We start from the raw sequence: 20,353 nt of genomic DNA, 5'->3' as shown, positions 1-20,353 counted from the left end.
TCCCTCGGCGACCCAGAGCTCTCGGTGCCGACATGGGAAGGGGACCGGTGACGATGCTTCTTCGACTTCTTGGGATGAAGCATGTCACCGGAGCTTCCCGGCACCGAAGAGGAGGACGTAGAATCCAGCCGTCGCTTCCTCGGGGCCGAGACCGAAGGAGGTCGGTCTCGGGGGGGCTGTACCGCAGGAGCCCTCGGAATGGGGGGAGACCCACCCGAAGGCTCACCGCCACCAGCAGGGGAATGGACAGCCCTCACCTGCACTCCAGACGAAGCACCACCATCCGACGACATCAGCAGCCGAGGAGGTCTCGATACCGACGCCGACGCAGCCTTCCGATGTCACCCTGATGCAGAGGGCCAATGCCTCGATGCACTCGGGGGCGAAGATGAAGGTCCAGGCGCCGACGACGTCGAAGCAGTCGATACTCCCGGTGCCGATGAAGAGCCCGAGAACAAAATGTTCCACTGGGCTAACCTCGCTACCTGAGTCCGCTTTTGTAAAAGGGAACACAGACTACAGGCCTGAGGGCGGTGCCCAGCCCCCAGACACTGAAGACACGACGCGTGCCTGTCAGTGAGCGAGATTACCCGGGCGCACTGGGTGCACTTCTTGAAGCCGCTGGAAGACTTCGATGTCATGGGCGGAAAAATCGCGCCGGCGAGATCAAAACTCGAAATGGCGAAAATGGCACCGCAAAAATAGGGGGAAGAAAAACTTCGACCGAGGCCTAAATAGGGCCTACCCCGACGACGAAAGAAAACTTACCGGGGCAAAGACTGGAAGTACGGGAAGGGAGAAAACCATAAAGGTCTCCTTCCGACACCTTTTTTTTTTTTTTTTTTAACAAAGTCGATAAAACGACGCGCAAGGTCAACTTTGGGGCGCGAACGGTGAAACACGACCGTACCGAGCGCGGACAAAAGAAGACTGGCCGGCACGAGCCGGTTCGGGCGGGAAGACGGCCGCGCATGCGCGGTGCGCATCGGCGCGCGAGGACTAGCAAAGGACTTTGCTAGAAAGTGTTCCGATTGGAGGGGCTGCCGTGGACGTCACCCATCAGTGAGAACAAGCAGCCTGCTTGTCCTCGGAGAATGCTTTTTCCATGGACAAAGTAGGGAATAGTCCTACAACTGTGCAACTCCAAAGCTAAGGGTCGTATTTTTCATAATGTGACCTAGTTGAGCAAAACAGGTGGGCAGTCATGCAAGAAGGCTTTTTTTTCTGTACTTACAAAAGACTTTAAAAATATGGTTGTTGCAGGTTATCAAAGTCCAGACTGTAATGGTTTGTGAAGGTATGGATGGAAGACTAGGTAGATGCTTTGCACATATCCATAATGGAGCTAGACTTGAAATTTGCTACTGTTGTAGACTTCGTAAATCAAAAGGGAACAAAAGATCCTGTGATGTGAAAAAAGGAGGAAAAAAGGAACCGGGGGCATCAGATATATATCAGTGGCCAGGCTATTTGATCTCCTATAGCGCTCAGCTATTTCAAACCCTTGAGCCTACTGCATAACATCAATCATTTGCCAACTGGGATCAAAACCTCCACAGGAATAATGTTCATACTTTATTTGAAAAAAATATAATTAAATATAAACGTGTATTACACACACCTTAATATCTTCAAAATGAAAAATGTCACAACAAACCGAGCAAATAGAGGAATAGTAAATGGCGACTACTTATCCTGCATTTGCAAATTCAGTGCTGAGCAGATAAGGAAAGCAGAAACCAGAAACAAACTGGTAGATAAAAATGTATTTTTTTTTTTTGCGTTAGGAAAAAGTAGTAGTGTTGTTGTGTTAATAAACGTTTATAAATAGAAAATAGATTGGACTAATTTTAATACATTTTGACTAACTTTCAGTCGGCGACCAAAACCCCCTTCCTCATGTTAAGACCAGATACTGTAACAGCAGTATACTGTACTGGACCTGAGGAAAAAGGTTTTGGTCTCTGAAAGCTGATCGGCCCCGGGTGTCAAGTATGCTAGGTACATCAGTAAACTATATGTGCAAAGCAACCCAGAAAGCCTGTACTTTCAGGCAGGACCACCATCTACGTATGGTAGAAGGAGCCATTTCCCACAATTCTGCCAACTCTGGGCAGACCCTCCACCAAACACCAAATAATGTTTTAGAAGTGTAATACTATTGGTAAAGCATCTTGTACCCATTTTCTGATTACTTCACTATCAATTATAATGTTCTATTACGTATTGTGTTGACATTCAAAATTGTATACCATGCCATTCTTTGTATTGTTAGTTGAATATTTTTACTGCTGTAACTGCCTATTGCTCATGTTTGATCTATTGTTACTGTACACTACCTTGAGTGAATTCCTTCAAAAAGGCGGTAAATAAATCCTAATAAATAACTACTAGGGAAGGTGGGAAGGTATGTGAGAACACATGTTCTGCTGTCCTCCAAGAATACCTGCTACATAAAAACATAAGCGTTGATACTGGAACAGAGCGAAGGTCCATCAAGTCCAGTATCGCTTCAATAGTGGCCAAACCAGGTCACAAGTACCTAGCAAGATCCCAAAACAGTAAAACATATTTTATGCTGCTTATCCTAGAAACAGAGAATCCTAGAGGTGGATTTTCCCAAGTACATCTTAATAATGGCTTATGGACTTTTCTTTTAGGAAATTATCCAACCTTTTTTTTAAACTCTGCTAAGTTAACTGCTTTTACCACATTCTCTGGCAACGAATTCCAAAGTTTAATTACACACTGACTGAAGAAATACTTCCTCCGGTTTGTTTTAAATTTACTACTTAGTAGCTTCATTGTGTGCCCCCTAGTCCTAGTATTTTTGGAAAACGAGTAAACAAGTGTTTCAAGTCTACCCGTTTGTCCACTCAGTATTTTATAGACCTCTATCATCTCTTCCCTCAGCCATCTCTTCTCTAAGCTGAACAGCCCTACTCCTTTAGCCTTTCCTCATAGGGAAGTCGTCCCATCTCCTTTATCATTTTTGCAGCCCTTTTCTCTACCTTTTCTAATTCCACTATTTCTTTTTTGAAATACGGTGACCAGAATTGTTCACAGTATTCGAGGTGCGGTCGCACCATGGAGTGATACAAAGGCATTATAACATTTCCATTTTGCATTCCCTTCCTAACATTCTATTTGCTCTCTTAGCCGCCGCTGCAAACCGAGCAGAGGGTTTCAACGTATCAACAGCAAGGCTAACTAGTACTAATAATTCTAACAAAATTTCCTGTTGTGAAGATGCATCCTGGAACAGAAATGAATGGGCCTAGGAGGGGGAGTTGGATTCTAGATTCCAAACCAATTCTGCAGAACTGTCTGACCAAACTGGCTGTCCCATCAGGAATTCTGCTCTAGGCAGTAGTGAAATGTGAACGTGTGTACTGCAGAACTATGACATGGTCTTCAGATCTTCTTAAAGGAGACTGATCTCAAGTGGGCTACCAACGCTGCCATGCCTCTGACATTGTGAGCTTGAGATTACTCCAGAATCAGCCAAATCTGGGCATAAGTGAAGGAGATGCAGTCTGCTAGCCAATTGGATAGGGTGCATTTCCGATGGCTGCCCTCATCCTGTTTGTGTAAAAAAATAAAAAAAGCTTGGTGGACTGTCTATGGACTTTGGTCCATCCAGGTAGAAGGCTAAGGCCCACTTGTAGAGTGCTTTTGCCAAGATAAGCATGAGAAAGTTTGGAAGAACAACTGACTGATTAAGATAGAATATTACCCTTAGGAATGAATTTAGGATGTGTATGGAAAACAACACTTATGCTGAAACTCTGTATGGTGGATTAGCTCCTATGGCCTGAAGCTTACTTACCCTACAAGCTGAAATGATCGCCACCAAAACCAAGACCTTCCAAGGTCAGGTGCTTCAGACAGCAAGAATCAAGTGACTTAAAAGGAGCTTTAATCAGCAGGGTGACAACAACATCGAGGTCCCATGACACAGTAGATTTGATGAGGGCTCTCAGAAGCAAACCTTATATAAAATGAACTACAGGCTGTATAAAGATGGGCTTTCACTCTACTCAGTGATGGTAAGCATTTAATTGCACCAAGGAGAACCCTTAGAGAGTTGGTTTTAAAACCAACTCAGAGAGGTGTAGAAGGTACTCAAAACGTTTTTGTATAGGGAAGGGAAAGGATCTAGGGCAAACCTCTTCCATTTGAAAGCACAACACCTCAGAGGAATTTTTCCTGCAAGCCAGGAAGAGGGACACAATTTCTACAATTTCAACTTCAAAGCTGTGGGGGCCATGAATTTGAGGTTGGTATGCAGATAAGATCCCTCGTACTGTGTGAGAAGGGTTAGAAAACACTCCAATCTTCAAGGCTCTTCTCAGAGGTTAACTCCAGCAGAAGAGAAAAACATATCTTTCTCAGCCAGTCAGGCATGACAAGGATCATGGTGCCTTGATCCTGCTTGAGTTTCAGCAAAGTCTTCCTGACCACAAGTCCCTTCCAAGAGGAAGGCATCCGGCGCTAGTCTGCTGTGTGACCTGAGTCTGGAGCAATACTGAGGGACTTTGTTGTTGAGGTGAGTGAAAACAATGCCCCATTCTCAGAAGATCTTCCGGGCCACGCCCATACTGAGAGGCCATTTGTGCAATTCCATCATCACCTCAGCCTCTCCACCAGACTTATCTTTGATTGCCAGATATATGGCCCTGGCTGAAGGCCCATTACCACATCCGATTGTTTCCTGACATAAGGGGTAGGATGCTGTACCTCCCCCAACTCCGTTGACATAATACATGGCAACCTGACTGTCTGGATTAAAACAATTTGGTTCAATAGCTACTCTGAAAGCCTTCAGAGTGTTCCTTATTGCCCAGATGTGAAGCTGGGTCTCCTGAGAGAGCAAAGATACTTACCTCTAGCAGGTATTCTCCGAGGACAGCAGGTTGCTAATCCTCACAAATGGGTCAGCGATCTACACTGGTCCGGGAACCGGCATTTGGAATAGCAAAAACGTTTGCTAGAGCCTTCTTAGCGCAACGTGCGGCCAACTGCACATGTGCCAAGTGCCTTCCCGCCTGCCATGTTCCTCAGTTTAGTCATGAGTAAAAAAAGAAATAAGAAGACAACTGCAAGGGGAGGTGGGCAGGTTTGTAAGGATTATCAGCCTGCTGTCCTTGGAGAATACCTGCTACAGGTAAGTATCTTTGCTTTCTCCGAGGACAAGCAAGTTGAATAATCCTCACAAGTGGGGTATCCCTAGCATCCAGGCTCACTCAAAACAACAAACGTTGGTCAATTGGGCCTCATAACGTTGAGGACGTAACATAGATTAACCTGAAACTATATACAAACTAACTGAGAGTGAAGCCTGGAACAGAATAAAACGGGCCTAGGGGAGTGGAGTTGGATTCTAAACCCCAAACAGATTCTGCCCAAACCGACTATTGCGTCGGGTATCTTGCTCAAGGAAGAAGTGAGATGTGAATGTGTGGACTGAAGACCACGTTGCAGCCCTGCAAATCTCTTCAATGGAGGCTGACTTCAAGTGAGTCACCGACGCAGCCATGGCTCTGACATTGTGAGCCGTGACATGGTCCTCCAGAATCAGCCCAGCTTGGGCATAAGTGAAGGAAATGTAATCTGTTAGCCAACTGGAAATAGTGCGTTTACCGATGGCAACTCCTCTCCTGTTGGGATCAAAAGCAATAAACTGGGCAGACTGTATGAAGGGCTTTGTCCACTCCATGTAAAAGGCCAATGCTCTCTTGCAGTCCAAAGTGTGCAAGCTGCTTTCGCCAGGGTGGGCTTGAGGACGGGGGAAAAAAATGTTGGCAAGACAATCGACTAGTTCAGATGGACCTCTGACACCACCTTCGGCAGAAACTTAGGGTGCGTGTGGAGGACTATTCTGTTGTGATGAAACTTTCATTAGCTGAGTGAGAACGACATTAAGATCCCATGACACTGGCGGAGGTTTGACAGGGGACTTTGACAAAAGCAAACCTCTCATGAAACGAACAACTAAAGGCTGTCCAGAGATAGGCTTATCCTCTACACACTGATGATACACACTAAATGCACTAAGGTGAACCCTTAGAGTTGGTCTTGAGACCAGACTCTGATAAGTGTAGAAGGTATTCAACCAGGGTCTGTGTAGAACAAGGAAGGAGATCTATGGCCTTGCTGCCACATGAGACGGCAAACCGCCTCCATTTAAAAGAGTAACACCTCTTAGTGGAATCTTAGTGAAGACTCAGGAGACACCCTCTAAAAGACCCAAGGAAGCAAATTCTATGCTCTCAACATCCAGGTTGTAAGAGCCTGAGACTGGAGGCTGGGATGTAGAATCAACCCCTCATTCTGAGTAATGAGGGTTGGAAAACACGCCAATCTCCACGGTTCTTTGGAGGACAATTCCAGAAGAAGAGGGAACGAAATCTGACGCGGCCAGTATGGCGCAATTAGGATCACGGTTCTTTGGTCTTGCTTGAGTTTCAGCAAAGTCTTCCCCACCAGAGGTATGGGAGGATACACATACAGAAGGCCTGTTCCCCAATGTAGGAGAAAAGCATCCAACGATAGTCTGCTGAGAGCCTAAAGCCTGGAACAGAACTGAGGGACTTTGTGGTTCAGTTGAGTGGCAAAGAGATCCACAGAGGAGGTGCCCCACGCTCGGAAGATCTCGTGGTCTACGCCCATATTCAGCAACCACTCTTGAGGTTACATAACCTTGCTCAGCCTGTCGGCCAGACTGTTGTTTACACCTGCCAGATAAGTGGCTTGGAGAAACATGCCATGACGGGGCACCCAAAGCCACATCTGGACGGCATCCTGACACACAGGGCAAGATCCGGTGCCCCCTACTTGTTGGTGTAGTACATTGAAACTTGATTGTCTGTTTGAATCAAGATGATTTGGTTGGACAGCCAATCTCTGAAAGCCTTCAGAGCGTTCCAGATCGCTCGGAGATCCAGGAGGTTGATCTGAAGATCCGATTCCTGGGGGGACCAGGCTCCCTGGGTATGAAGCTCATATACATGAGCTCTCCATCCCAGGAGAGATGAATCCGTCATCAGCACTTTTTGTGGCTAATGAATTTGGAATGGACATCCCATGGTCAAACTGGATTGAATTGTCCACCATTGAAGAGAATGTACAAAATCGGACAGATGGATGACATCTTCTAGATTCCCCGTGGCCTGATACCACTGAGAAGCTAGGGTCCATCGAGCAGATCTCATATATAGACGTGCCATGAGAGTAGTATGAACTGTGGAGGCCATGTGCCCCAAGAGTCTCAACATCTGACGAGCTGTGACTTGCTGAGACGCTCGAACCTTGGACACTAGGGACAGAAGGTTGTCTGCCCGGGTCTCGGGCTCGAACAGTTTCCGTGTCAAGCAATGCTCCAATGAATTCCAATTTTTGAACCGGAGTGAGATGCGACTCCCGTGCACCATCCTCCGAGGTGCTCTTCACCAGCCAATCGCCGATGTAAGGGAACACATGCACTCCCAGCCTGCATAGCGATGCTGCAACTACCGCTAGGCATTTTGTGAATACCCTGGGAGCTGATGCTAGGCCAAAGGGCAGTACACAGTACTGGAAGTGCTACATTCCCAGCTGAAATTGAAGATACTTCCTGTGAGCTGGAAGTATCGAGCTGTGCGTATATGCTTCTTTCAAGTCCAGGGAGCATAGCCAATCGTAGAAGGCGTCCGGCGGGAGAGAGAAGCCATAGCAGCTGTGTGTTTCTTGATCTGGTCAACTAGATCCTCCACCTTCTCTCTGAAAAGATTATTCCCCCGGCAAGGAACATCTGCTATCCTCTGCTGAACCGAGCGGTTCAGGTCAGAAACACGCAGCCATGAGAGTCTGCGCATTGCTATACCTTGAGCAGAGATCCTGGATGCTACATCAAAAAAGTGTCATATGTGCCCCTGGCCAAAAATTTGACACACCTTCTGCTATTTGACCAGTTGGCGAAAAGGTTTGGCCTGCTCCGGAGGGAAGGCATCGACCAAACTGGGCAGCTGCCGCACCGAGGTCCACAAGTGGATGCTCGTGAAGAGCTGGTATGATTGTGTATGGGCGAGAATGGTGGCCTGATACATTTTCCTCCCGAAAGAATCCAAGGTCCTAGCTTCTGTGCCTGGGGGCGCAGAAGCATAGTGTCTAGTACTCTTGAGGGCGGAGTCCACCACTATGGAGTTGTGGAGTAACAGACCTCACCAACCCAGGCTCCCTGTGGATCCGATATTGGGAATCTGTCTTCTTCGGGACAATGGGGACAGAGGCGACGCCCAGTTTCGCATAAAGACTTCCCTGAGTACCTTATGCAAAGGAGCTGTTACTGCCTCCCTAGGTGGACAGGTAGTCCAGGACCAAAGCATCTAAGCCCTGGGCTCAGCCTCCACGTCTGCAGGGAATGGAATGGCCTGAGCCATTTCCCACACAAAAGACTAGAAAGAAGGACTCTCAGGAGCAGACACAGTCTCCTTTCAGGTGGAAGGGAAGGTTCAGAGGTAATCCCGAAGGACTCATCTGAGAAGTACCTGGGATCTTCTTCTCACTCCCACGAGTGTTCTTCCTCTGTGTCAGAGAGCACTTCCCTCAGTGACTTCCGAGACTGAACCCGCCTCGATGCCGAAGGCCCATGGTCTCGATAGCAATGTCAAGGGGCCGACCCCCACATGGACTGCGGCGAAGCTTCCTCCATTGATGTCGACGGGGAGTCACAAGCAGCGCCGAGCTCGGAGATCTTGCCGCAGGTGGAGGGCCAGACATAGCTGAAACAGACGGCATGGAGGCGCAAGCACGCTCGACGCTGAAGCAGTGTGGCGCAGCAGTCCTTCCAGAAGCACTGGAAGCAAGGTTCGAATTCGCTCATCGAGAGCCGCCATTGGTAAAGGCTGTGAGGCCGGTGGGGCAGTTGGTGGTAGAGCCACCTGGGGTTCAGGAGCAGGAACTGGACTGCTGGGAGACCGAAGCACCGGCAACACTTGTATGGAGGGGGAGCGGTACTCCTGGCGTTGATGCTTCTCGGGTGCCGATATCCTCGGCACCCTGGAGCTCCCGGCACCATGTCGAAGGAGAACTGTGTCGATGCTTCTTAGCCTTTGCTCGATGCACCTCACCGAGGTTCCTCGGTGCCAAGGACGACGTTGAATCCCCAAATCTCTTTGGGGTTCGGTCTGACAATGGACGGTCCCGGGGGGCCTGCATAGCAGGAGGCCTCGAGGTGGGTGGAGACCCACTCGACGCTTTGCTGCTCCCAGTGTGTCGAGGTCTCTCAGCAGCCATGCCTACCTCCACTCCAGATGTCGATGCTGATGCTGACGACCTCGATGCCGAAGGACCGGACCGAGCCTCAAAAAGTTTCTCTCTCTGGGCTTCTCGAGCCTTCTTCATATGAAGACAAAGGACTGGGCTATGGTCGGGCCCAAGGCACTGGATACACGACGAATGGGTATCAGTGCCTGAGATGGTCCGGTTGCACCGAGAACAGTGTTTGAAGCCACTGGGAGTCTTCGATGACATGGAAGGGAAGACTGCCCTAGCCAAATCAAAAGACGCGGCTGCGACTTGATGCGGGCCAAAAAGTAAAACTAAGAAATAAAGCAACTTTTTTTTTAAACTAAAAGAAAGAAAAAAGGGGAAAGAATATAACGAATCGCACAGACAGGCACTGAAGGCTCTCCCGGGCGAAGAAGCGGAGCCAGGGTAAACAGCTGCCGCTCTTCACGTGGAAAAAAAAAAAGCAACTGAGAAGTGTGGCTGTGCAGCGGGCAGGAAGGCACTCGGCGCATGCGCAGTCGGATGCGCATTGCACTAAGAAGGCTCTAGCAAACCTTTTTGCTATTCTAAATGCCGACCCACTTGTGAGGATTATTCAGCCTGCTTGTCCTCGGAGAAGACCAGTTTCCCTGGGTGTGAAGCCCATCTGCATGAGCACCCCATCCCAGGCTGGATGCATCTGTGGTCAGAATTTTAGAGAGAAGAAAAATTTGGAACACCCCAGAGTTAAACTGCTCCACACGGTGCCAACTCTGGGGTGAACGAGATGACAGTCAGATTCCCCTGGCTTGGCAACACTTGAAATCCAGAGTTGACTAAGCACCTCGCAAATGAGGCATGCCATGAGCGTGACATGCACTGTGGAGGCCTTGTGGCCTAACAACCTCAACATCTGCCAAGCTGTGACCTGCCAGCAGCTCTTACCATGACAGGTGATACAAATGCCAGCATCTGTTCTTCCCTGAGTTAGCTAGGCTCGAACTTGAACTGTGTCTAGCAGGGCTCCTATGCACTCCAATTGCTGAGCTTGGAGCAAGTGAGACTTTGGGTAGCTGATAACAAACCCTAGTAGCTCCAACACCTGGATAGTTTTCTGCATTGATTCCTGAGCACCTTCCCCTGATGTGCTCTATACCAATCTTTTCCGAGTCCGGTCCTGGAGTGGTCCTGGAGTGCCCCTTGCCTGTCAGGTTTTCAGGAATCCACAATGAACATGCATTAAAGAGATTTGCATATAATGAAGGCAGTATATGCAAATCAAGTTCATTCATGTTCATTGTGGATATCCTGAAAAGCTAACTGGCAAGGGGTACTCCAGGCCAGGACTTGGGAAACACTGCTCTATACCAGCCAATCGATCAAATAGGGAAACGTGAACTCTCTGTCTGCACAGCAATGCTGTGACTACAGCAAGACATTTTGTAAACACTCTGGGAGCAGATGTGAGGCCAAATCGCAAAATGCGATACTGGTAGTGGTGTTTCCCTATTCAAAATCTGAGATACCGCCTGTGATTGGGATGGATGTGGGCGTAAGTATCCTTTCCAGAGAGCATAGCCAATCCTTTGCCTGATTCATGGGGAGAAGGGTGCCCACGGGAAATCTCACTTTTCTTTGACCAGATATTTGTTCAGAGCCTTGAGGTATAGGATGGAAAGAAATCCTCCCCCTCCCCACAGACTTTTTGGGCATGAGGAAGTACTTGGAATAGAATTCTTTCCCTTCTTCCCCTGACAGAACGGGTTAGACTGCATGGGCCTTTAGAAAGGAGGAGAGTTCCTCTGCGAGCACTTCTGATGCCAAGAGCTGAGTTTTAAGGCTTTCGGTGGGCAATTTAGAAAAGGTTGAGGCCAATTGTGGGTGTAACCCTCCCGGACTATTTGCAGGACCGACTCGTCTGAGGTTACCAAGGGCCATCTTTCTTGGAAAAGAAATTCAGCCTCCCTACGACTGGCAGGTCATCTGGAATGGGAAATTTTATTTCAGCTATGCTCTGCTGGAGTCAGTCAAAAGCTCACCCCCTGCCTAGGGGCTGAGACAGAGACTTGTCAGAACTTTTCCTCAGGTCAGTGACTTCTTCCACTTTGTCCCCAGACAGACTGTCTCCTTGGCAAGGGACATCTGCCAGTTTTTCTTGAACTGCTTTTACATTACATTACACTCTTGGGACAATGATCAGAATCAAACGAAGGCGCTCGTGGGCTCTGAATGCAACTAGCATGCAAATGCATGTTAAACCTATTCATCCCCCAATGATCAGCGACCAGTGTGCCAAAGATTGGCTTGCTGGCCGTGGCAAACCCTATACCAGCTCGGAGCTGGAGTTAGGGTTTGCAGACCATTGGGGAGGAATGGTGAGCCTTCTTCAGCATGCATTTGCATGCTAGCAGGCTCCCATTCCCTTCAATGCAGCAGCCCCCTACAGAAACCCCAACCCGACCCCCCCCCCCCCCAGCGGGCTGGAGGTCCGGTGGACCTTTGGTCCCCCCCCCCCCGACAGGCTCGGGGGGGGGGGGTCTCTAGCCCCCAAACCCCTCCCCAGCATCCCTCAGATGTCCCTGGTGGCCCGCGGGTCAATTCTCCCCCCCCTCCCACCTGGTGGTCTAGTGGCCCTTCCCCACCCCCTACCATAAGTTAGTGTGAAGCCTCGCCCAGCGCTGGGGGCCGCCATTTTCCAGGGGGCACAGATGGAAGAGGAGGGAGGCCATTTCCTTCCCCCAACTTAAGGTAGGGGGGTGGGGAAGGGCCACTAGACCACCAGGTTGGGAGGGGGGGGATTGACCCACGGCCCACCAGGGACGTCTGAGGGGGGTAGGGGGGGCTGTAGACCCACCGAATCTCCAGCCCCCCCAAACCTGTGTCGGGGGAAACGGAGGTCCACTGGACCTCCAGACCCCATTTCACCTGGCTCAGGGCAGGGGTAGTTGGGGTCTGGTGGTCCCATGGAACCTCCAAGCCCCTTTGTTTGACAGGTCTGGGCTTTTGAGTGCATGCTCAGGCACAATCCTCCCGCACTTTTACTCCATGATCATAGAGAATTGCGTGATTAAATTTGCATGCAATTACCTCTGATCATAGGTGCGGTAAAGCCCCGCGCTTTTACAGCGCTATTTTTAGAGTACTGTTTGGAACAACGTGGGGATTTTGATCATCTGCCCATCTGTTTTTATATTCTGCTAATACCACTAAGTTCTAAGTGGGGTTACATTTAACAAGAGAGCTAGGACATTCTCCTAGGATATCAAATTAATTGATGGAAAAGTAAAAGAAAAATATTAATAGCACCTCTCCTGGCACTTTGAAATGAGACAAAACAGAAATGAGTGAGTAAATAACCTGGAATTTGACAATGCAATGTTCTATAAGAAAACACTCCAATTTAAAATTTACCCGAGCCTCTATGGGTAACCAATGGAGTCTATTGTAGAAAGGAGAAAAACTGTCAAAACTAGAAAGGCCATATATCAATCTAACTACCATATTCTGCACCATTTGAAGTCTTTTAATGAATGCTTAGTACAGCCCAAGTATATCACATTATAATAATCAAGTGATGACAGTATCAATGAATGATCCAACTGCTCAAACTGAGCCAACTCAAAAAAATTTCCTTATAAAACAAAATTGTTTCATCAACCCCCCCCCCCCCCCCATTTTTTAATAATCGAGTTTATGTGAAATTCTAATGAGATAGAACAATCTAAACACCTAGAATTTTAATACTACTACTACTACTTAACATTTCTAGAGCACTACTAGGGTTACGCAGCGCTGTACAATTTAACAAAGAGAGACAGTCCCTGCTCAAAGAGCTTACAATCTAATAAGAGTGAAATCTACATTGTTGGTTGTAATGGTAAAATTAGTCCTTACCTGATAATTTTCTTTCCATTAGTCCCAACAGATCAATCCAGAGACTTGTGGGTTATGTCCCCCGCCAGCAGGTGTAGATAGAGAGAACGCCAGAGTCCTGCTATATGTGGTCCTGTGCAGTCACTCACAGCTCAGTATGAATGATACCAAAGTAGTGGAAAGGAACATGAAGAAATTAATCTCACTCTCCTGCCTCTTCAGAACAATTTAAACCCGCAAACTTGCTTGTGGAAACAAACCATCGATCAAACCTGAACAAAGAAGAAAACAGTGCTAACAAAGGAATCCTTATAGAAACCGCAACTAAACCGCAGCAATCAAAAAGAAGAACTCCCGGGCGGGCCTCTAGATTGATCTGTTGGGACTAATGGAAAGAAATTATCAGGTAAGGACTAATTTTACCTTCCATAGCGTCCCACAGATCAATCCAGAGACTTGTGGGATTTACCAAAGCAGTCCTCAAGTAGGGCGGGAAATCCCCAACCCTGCTGCAGTAACAGACGCTCCAAAAACCGTGTCCTGGCACGCAGCCACATCCAACCTGTAATGCTTAGCGAACGTATGTACCGACGCCCAAGTGGCCGCTTTGCAAATTTCTTCGAAAGACACTTAACGGATCTCCGCCAATGAAGAAGCCAGCGCTCGCGTCGAATGAGCCCGAATCTGTAAAGGAGGATCCTTCCCCGAGGCCAAGTAAGCGGCTGCAATCGCCTCTCAAAGCCAAAGGGCCACCATAGCCTTTGATGCCAGCGAACCTTTCTTGTGACCTGAAAAAGAACAAACAAATGATCCAAACGCCGGAAATCATTGGTGACTTCCAGATATCTATCTCATCAAGATGCGTCTATATCCAAACAACGCAAGGCTCTAAAATCCTCCAGATAATCCTCTCTGCGAAACGACGGTAACACCAAAGACTGGCTTAGATGGAACCGTGATACCACCTTAGGTAAGAAAGACGGAACAGTACGAATGGACACCCCGGCTTCCGTGAACTGCAGAAAAGGGTCTCTACATGAGAAAGCCTGCAACTCCGAAATCCTCCTGGCAGAAGCCATTGCAACCAAAAAAAAAAAAAAATGTTTTCAATGTAAGATCTTTCAAAGAGACTTGCGTCAAAGGCTCAAAAGGAGGTTTTTGCATAGCTCTGAGGACAAGATTAAGACTCCAACTAGGAAGCAATGTAGGACGAGGCGGCCTCAGATGGTTTACTCCCTTAAGGAAACGAACAACATCCGGATGAGCCGCCAGCGAACCACCTTGAAGGCATCCCCTAAAACACGCTAGCGCTGCCACCTGAACCTTCAATGTACTCAAAGACAGGGATTTTTTCAGTCCCTGCTGAAGAAAGTCAAGAATTACCGAAACGGAGGCCAACAAAGCCGAAACCCCTGACTGGGCACACCACGCGTCGAAAGTGTGCCACACTCTCGCATAAGCAGTTGAAGTCAACCGCTTATGTGCCTGAAGCATTGTCGTAATCATGGCTTCTGGATAACCTTTTCTCCTCAACCTCTTCCGTTCAAGGGCCATGCCGTAAGACCAAAGGGGGAGGGATCTTCCATAACCACCGGACCCTGACACAGCAGGCCCTTCCTAGACCGAGACATAACGGACTGTCAAACAACAAGCGGATCAGATCTGCATACCACGGGTGCCGCAGCCAATCCAGCATGACCAAGATTAAACGACCGGGGTGCCTGGCTATCTGAGCAACTAGTCTCCCCACCATGGGCCAGGGAGGAAAAACATACAGCAGGCCCAACGGCCACTGCTGAAGAAGCAAATCAATCCCGATGGAGCCCACCTCCCTGCCCCTGCTGAAGAAACTGGGCACTTTGGCGTTGCAGCGTCGCCATCAAATCCAGCAGCAGATGGCCCCATCGTGCCACAATCTGTTGAAAGGTCAGGTGAGACAGCTCCCATTCCCCCGGATCCAAGCTGTGTCGGGCTCAGGAAGTCTGCTTGAATATTCTGCGAACCTGCAATGTGAGCTGCTGAGAGCAGTAACACCTGCTCCTCTGCCCACCGACAGATCTGAGCAGCCTCCTGAGTCAAAGGAAGGCTCCTGGTGCCCCCTTGCCTGTTCACATAAGCCACCACAGAAGCGTTGTCAGAAAGAATCCTCACCAGGCGTCCGCATATCAGGGAGAGAAACTCTTATAGTGCCAAGCGAATAGCCCTGAGTTCCAGCCTGTTGATGGACCATGCTGCCTCCTGCGGAGACCACTTCCCCTGAGCCGTGCGACCCAAACAGTGCGCTCCCCAGCCTGTCAAGGACGCATCTGTTGTAATTACCATCCACTCCGGAGCCGCCAATGGTGCGCCCTTTAGCAGATTCTCCAGACTCAACCACCAACTCATCTCGGACTGAACTCGTGTCATCCACTGAATGCGAACTGAATAGTCCTCCAACAGAGGAGACCACCGACTGAGCAGATGCCACTGAAGAGGGCGCATGTGTGCTCTAGCCCAGAGAACCACGTCCATGGTGGCAGCCATAGACCCCAGGACCTGAACATAATCCCAGGCCCTGGGAGCAGGAATTCTCAACAAATTTCGCAGCTGTGTCTGAATCCGCAAACCCCAAGCCACTGGAAGGGACACTGTCCCCAGTCGGGTATTGAACAAGACTCTGAGATACTCCAGCAACTGAACCGGCTGCAGGTGACACTTGGGAAAATTGATGACCCAACCCAAGGATTGCAACAACTCGATCACCCTGTCCATTGCTCAAACGATTTCCTGGAACGATGAGGCCCGTATAAGCCAATTGTCTAGGTAAGGATGAACTTGGATTCCTTTCCGCAGGAATGCCGCCACCACTACCAACACATTGGAAAAAGTTCACAGAGCGGTCGCTAGCCCAAAGGGCATAGCCTGGAATTGAAAGTGCTGCCCTAGCACTGCGAAGCGGAGAAAACGGTGATGAGGAGGCCAAATGGGAATATGAAGGTAGGCCTCCTTGAGATCGAGAGCCGTCCAGAACTCCCCTGGTTGAACTGCCGCTATAACCGACCTTAGAGTTTCCATGCGAAAATGATGCACCCTGAGAGCCTTGTTTACTCTTTTGAGATCCAACACCGGTCAAAAGGCTCCTCCCTTTTTGGGAACCATGAAGTAAACGGAATAACGCCCTCGTCCGATTTCTGCCGGCGGCACCAAACAGACCATCCCCAGCTGAAGTAAATTTTCCAAAGTTTGTCAGATGGCTTTTATCTTGGCTGGCGATTTGCACGGGGACTCGAGAAAAAAATCTGGCAGAGGATGAGCAAATTCCAGCTTGTAACCGTCTCGGATGATCTCCAAGACCCACCCATTCGTCTGAAGTTACCCTGGCCCACTCCCCCAGGAAAAGGGACAAACGTCCCTATAACCGGAAAGAGATGGACCAGGGCCCCATCATTGGGAGGACCTTGCCACTGGCTGAGCCCGTTCTGAGGCGGGTGGACGTCGGTCTCCCCGAAAGGGCTGCTGCTTTGGGGAAAAACATGGCTTGTGGAATGTCCCAACTCGACCCGGCCAATAACGCCTAGTGTCCCAAAAATGAGACCTGAGAACCGTAGCCCTCGATCTAGGCCTATCTGAGCGCCTCTGGAGGAAATCTCGTACCCTTCCAGACTTCCTCCACTACAAATTCATGCTATCCTCCCTCCACTCCTCCCTATTCCGTGCAAAACAGGACTATTACACCCAATTGACCAATTCTCTCAGCTCCAACCCTCGTCGTCTCTTCACCACCCTTAACTCCCTCCTAAAAGTGCCCCCCGCTCCTACTCCCCCTTCTCTCTCTCCTCAATCACTGGCCGACTATTTCCGCGACAAAGTGCAAAAGATCAACCTTGAGTTCACGACCAAGCCACCACCTCCTCTTCACCCTTTAACCCTCTCCATCAACCAACCTACCCAGGTCTCTTTCTCCTCTTTTCCTGAGATCACCGAGGATGAAACTTCCCGCCTTCTTTCCTCCTCGAAATGCACCACCTGTTCCTCTGATCCCATCCCCACCAACCTACTCAACACCATCTCCCATACTGTCACCCCCGCCATCTGTCGCATCCTCAACCTCTCTTTCTCCACTGCAACTGTCCCTGACACCTTCAAGCACGCCGTTGTCACACCTCTCCTCAAAAAACCTTCACTTGACCCTACCTGCCCCTCCAACTACCGCCCCATCTCTCTTTTACCCTTCCTTTCCAAAATACTTGAGCGCGCTGTTCACAGCCGCTGCCTTGACTTTCTCTCCTCTCATGCCATCCTCGATCCACTTCAATCCGGCTTTCGCCCTCTGCACTCGACAGAAACAGCACTCTCTAAAGTTTGCAACGACCTGCTCCTGGCCAAATCCAGAGGTCACTACTCCATCCTCATCCTCCTCGATCTTTCCGCCGCGTTTGACACTGTCAACCATGATTTACTTCTTGCCATGCTGTCCTCTTATGGGTTCCAAGGCCCTGTCCTCTCCTGGTTCTCCTCTTATCTCTCCCACCGCACCTTCAGGGTACACTCCCATGGATCTTCCTCCACTCCCATCCCACTATCTGTTGGAGTTCCCCAGGGATCTGTCCTTGGACCCCTTCTCTTCTCAATCTACACCTCTTCCCTGGGCTCGCTGATCTCGTCTCATGGTTTTCAGTATCATCTTTATGCTGATGACACCCAGCTATACCTCTCCACACCTGACATCACCGTGGAGACCCAGGCCAAGGTATCGGCCTGTTTATCCGACATTGCGGCATGGATGTCCAACCGCCACCTGAAGCTGAACATGTCCAAGACCGAGCTCCTCGTCTTTCCTCCTAAACCCACTTCTCCTCTTCCTCCACTCTCTATCTCTGTTGATAACACCCCTATCCTCCCTGTCCCATCTGCCCGCAACCTCGGAGTCATTTTCGACTCCTCCCTCTCCTTCTCTGCGCATATCCAACAGACTGCCAAGACCTGTCGCTTCTTCCTCTTCAACATCAGCAAAATTCGCCCTTTCCTCTCTGAGCACACCACCAGAACTCTCGTCCACGCTCTCATTACCTCTCGCCTTGATTACTGCAACTTACTCCTCACCGGCCTCCCACTCAGCCATCTATCCCCCCTTCATTCAGTTCAGAACGCTGCTGCACGTCTTATATTCCGCCAAAACCGATATACTCATATCACCCCTCTCCTCAAATCACTTCACTGGCTTCCGATCAGTTATCGCATACAATTCAAGCTCCTCCTCCTTACCTACAAATGCACTCAGTCCGCGGCTCCTCACTACCTCTCCACCCTCATCTCCCCCTATGTTCCCGCCCGTAACCTCCGCTCACAGGACAAAGCCCTTCTCTCAGTACCCTTCTCCACCACTGCCAACTCCAGACTCCGCCCATTCTGCCTTGCCTCACCCCATGCCTGGAACAATCTTCCTTCACCCATACGCCATGCCCCTTCCCTACCCATCTTCAAATCTCTGCTTAAAGCTCACCTCTTCAATGCTGCCTTCGGCGCCTAACCACTCGAGATATATAAAATACCCCAATCTATCCACCCTATCAGACTAACTGTTCACTCGTCCTCTAGATTGTTCACTTGTCTTTAGATTGCTTTCTTGTCTTTTAGATTGTAAGCTCTTTGAGCAGGGACTGTCCTTCTATGTTTAAATTGTACAGCGCTGCGTAACCCTAGTAGCGCTTTAGAAATGCTAGTTAGTAGTAGTAGTAGTAGTATCTTCCGGAAGCCGCCGACCCTTGGAATCTCCTAGCTCCTTCACAATTCTTGCCAACTCGTCCCCGAACAGTAACTTGCCCCGAAAAGGCAATTTCGCGAGGCGGGACTTCGATGCTACGTCCGCCGCCCAATGCCTCAGCCATATCCACTGGTGAGCCGTAACAGCAAGAGAAATGCCTTTAGCCGAAGCCTGGAGAAGGTCATAAAGCAAATCCGCTAAATAAGCAAGGCCGGACTCCATGGCTGGCAAACAACTAATCAGTTCATCTGCCGAGGACACCTTCTGAACCCAAGACAGACAGGCCCGCGCCACATATGAACCACACAACGACGCCTGCAAACAAAGCACCGCCACCTCAAATGACAACTTAAGAGAAGCCTCTAATTTTCTATCTTGAGGATCTTTAAGGGCAGTACCTTCCTCTACCGGCAGGGTCGTCTTCTTAGTAACCGCCGTGATTAAGGAATCCACGGCTGGGAGCCTAAGGGACTCCAAATCAGCCAGCGGCAGAGGATAAAGCCGGCTCATGGCACGCACTACCTTAAGTCCCCCATCAGGAGAATCTCACTGTGCTGAGATAAGAACTTTAATGGCCTCATGAATATAAAAAGACCTGGAAGGACACTTGGTACCTGACATAATGGATGGAGGAGGGAGAGGAGGCCCTGCTGACACTTCTGGCGCAGAAAGATTCAACACCTCCAATGCCCGAACAATCAAATTAGACAACTCCTCCCTGCAGAACAAACATGCCGCAGTAGGGTCATCACCTTCCTCTTGCTGATCCACATCCTCCAAAAAATCCACTGATCCTGAAGGAGACCCCCAGTGTACCCCAATTCTTCCTCATCTGACACATCACCTAAATCCTAGTCCACCCTAGGGTGTTTAGACTGCGAGGGAGAGAAGGAGGTTCAAACTAAGGAGGCAAAGCTGAGCCAAATCCTGCTCCTAAGGGCCCCCCAGCCCATGTCAACATAAATGCCTTGTGCATAAGTACCACAAATTCTGGCGAAAAAGGCTCTAAAACCGAGTCATTGACCGTCTCCGACGGCCCTACAAGCTGCTCACCGTCTGAAGCGAGAGCTGCAGCATTTCTGAGCGCCACGCTGTCTGAGCGCAGGAACTCTGAAAAAATGGCGCCCACTGGCGCGCGAGACAAACCAGCCCCGGAGCTGCCCGCCAAAACACTACCCGATGCTGTTCCGCCGTTGGGCTTCCCGGGAGAGGCTAAAACGCGCTCCGCTTCCAGCGCTACCCGACGTACATACGCCTCACACTCCCCCGATGCTGCTCGCCGGTTCCCACACCAGGAGCAGCGCTTTGTGGCTTCAGAGGGTACCAACATGCGGCCAAACGCTCCCCCAACAGAGTTCTCACCCGCTCCCCTCTCAGTCCCCGCTGCAGCACGGGTCTACGAGGAATCCTTTCAAAGCACTAAAACTGCTTACCTCGAGGCTGTATTCAGTCTTTTTTTTTTTTTTTTTAAAGAGGTAGAAGAGACAG

General features: G+C 49.5%; 1 protein-coding gene across 2 annotated transcripts in view; it reads right to left on the bottom strand.

The window, feature by feature from the left end:
* GPATCH8 (G-patch domain containing 8) overlaps positions 1-20,353 on the bottom strand; it is a 196,392-nt gene that overhangs the window by 31,276 nt on the left and 144,763 nt on the right. The window lies entirely within an intron of this gene.

The sequence above is a fragment of the Microcaecilia unicolor genome, chromosome 12 (assembly GCF_901765095.1).
Source record: "Microcaecilia unicolor chromosome 12, aMicUni1.1, whole genome shotgun sequence".
Classification (NCBI taxonomy): Eukaryota; Metazoa; Chordata; class Amphibia; order Gymnophiona; family Siphonopidae; genus Microcaecilia; species Microcaecilia unicolor.
The sequence above is the reverse complement of the archived record's forward strand: the minus strand, read 5'-3'. Positions and strand labels throughout refer to the sequence as shown.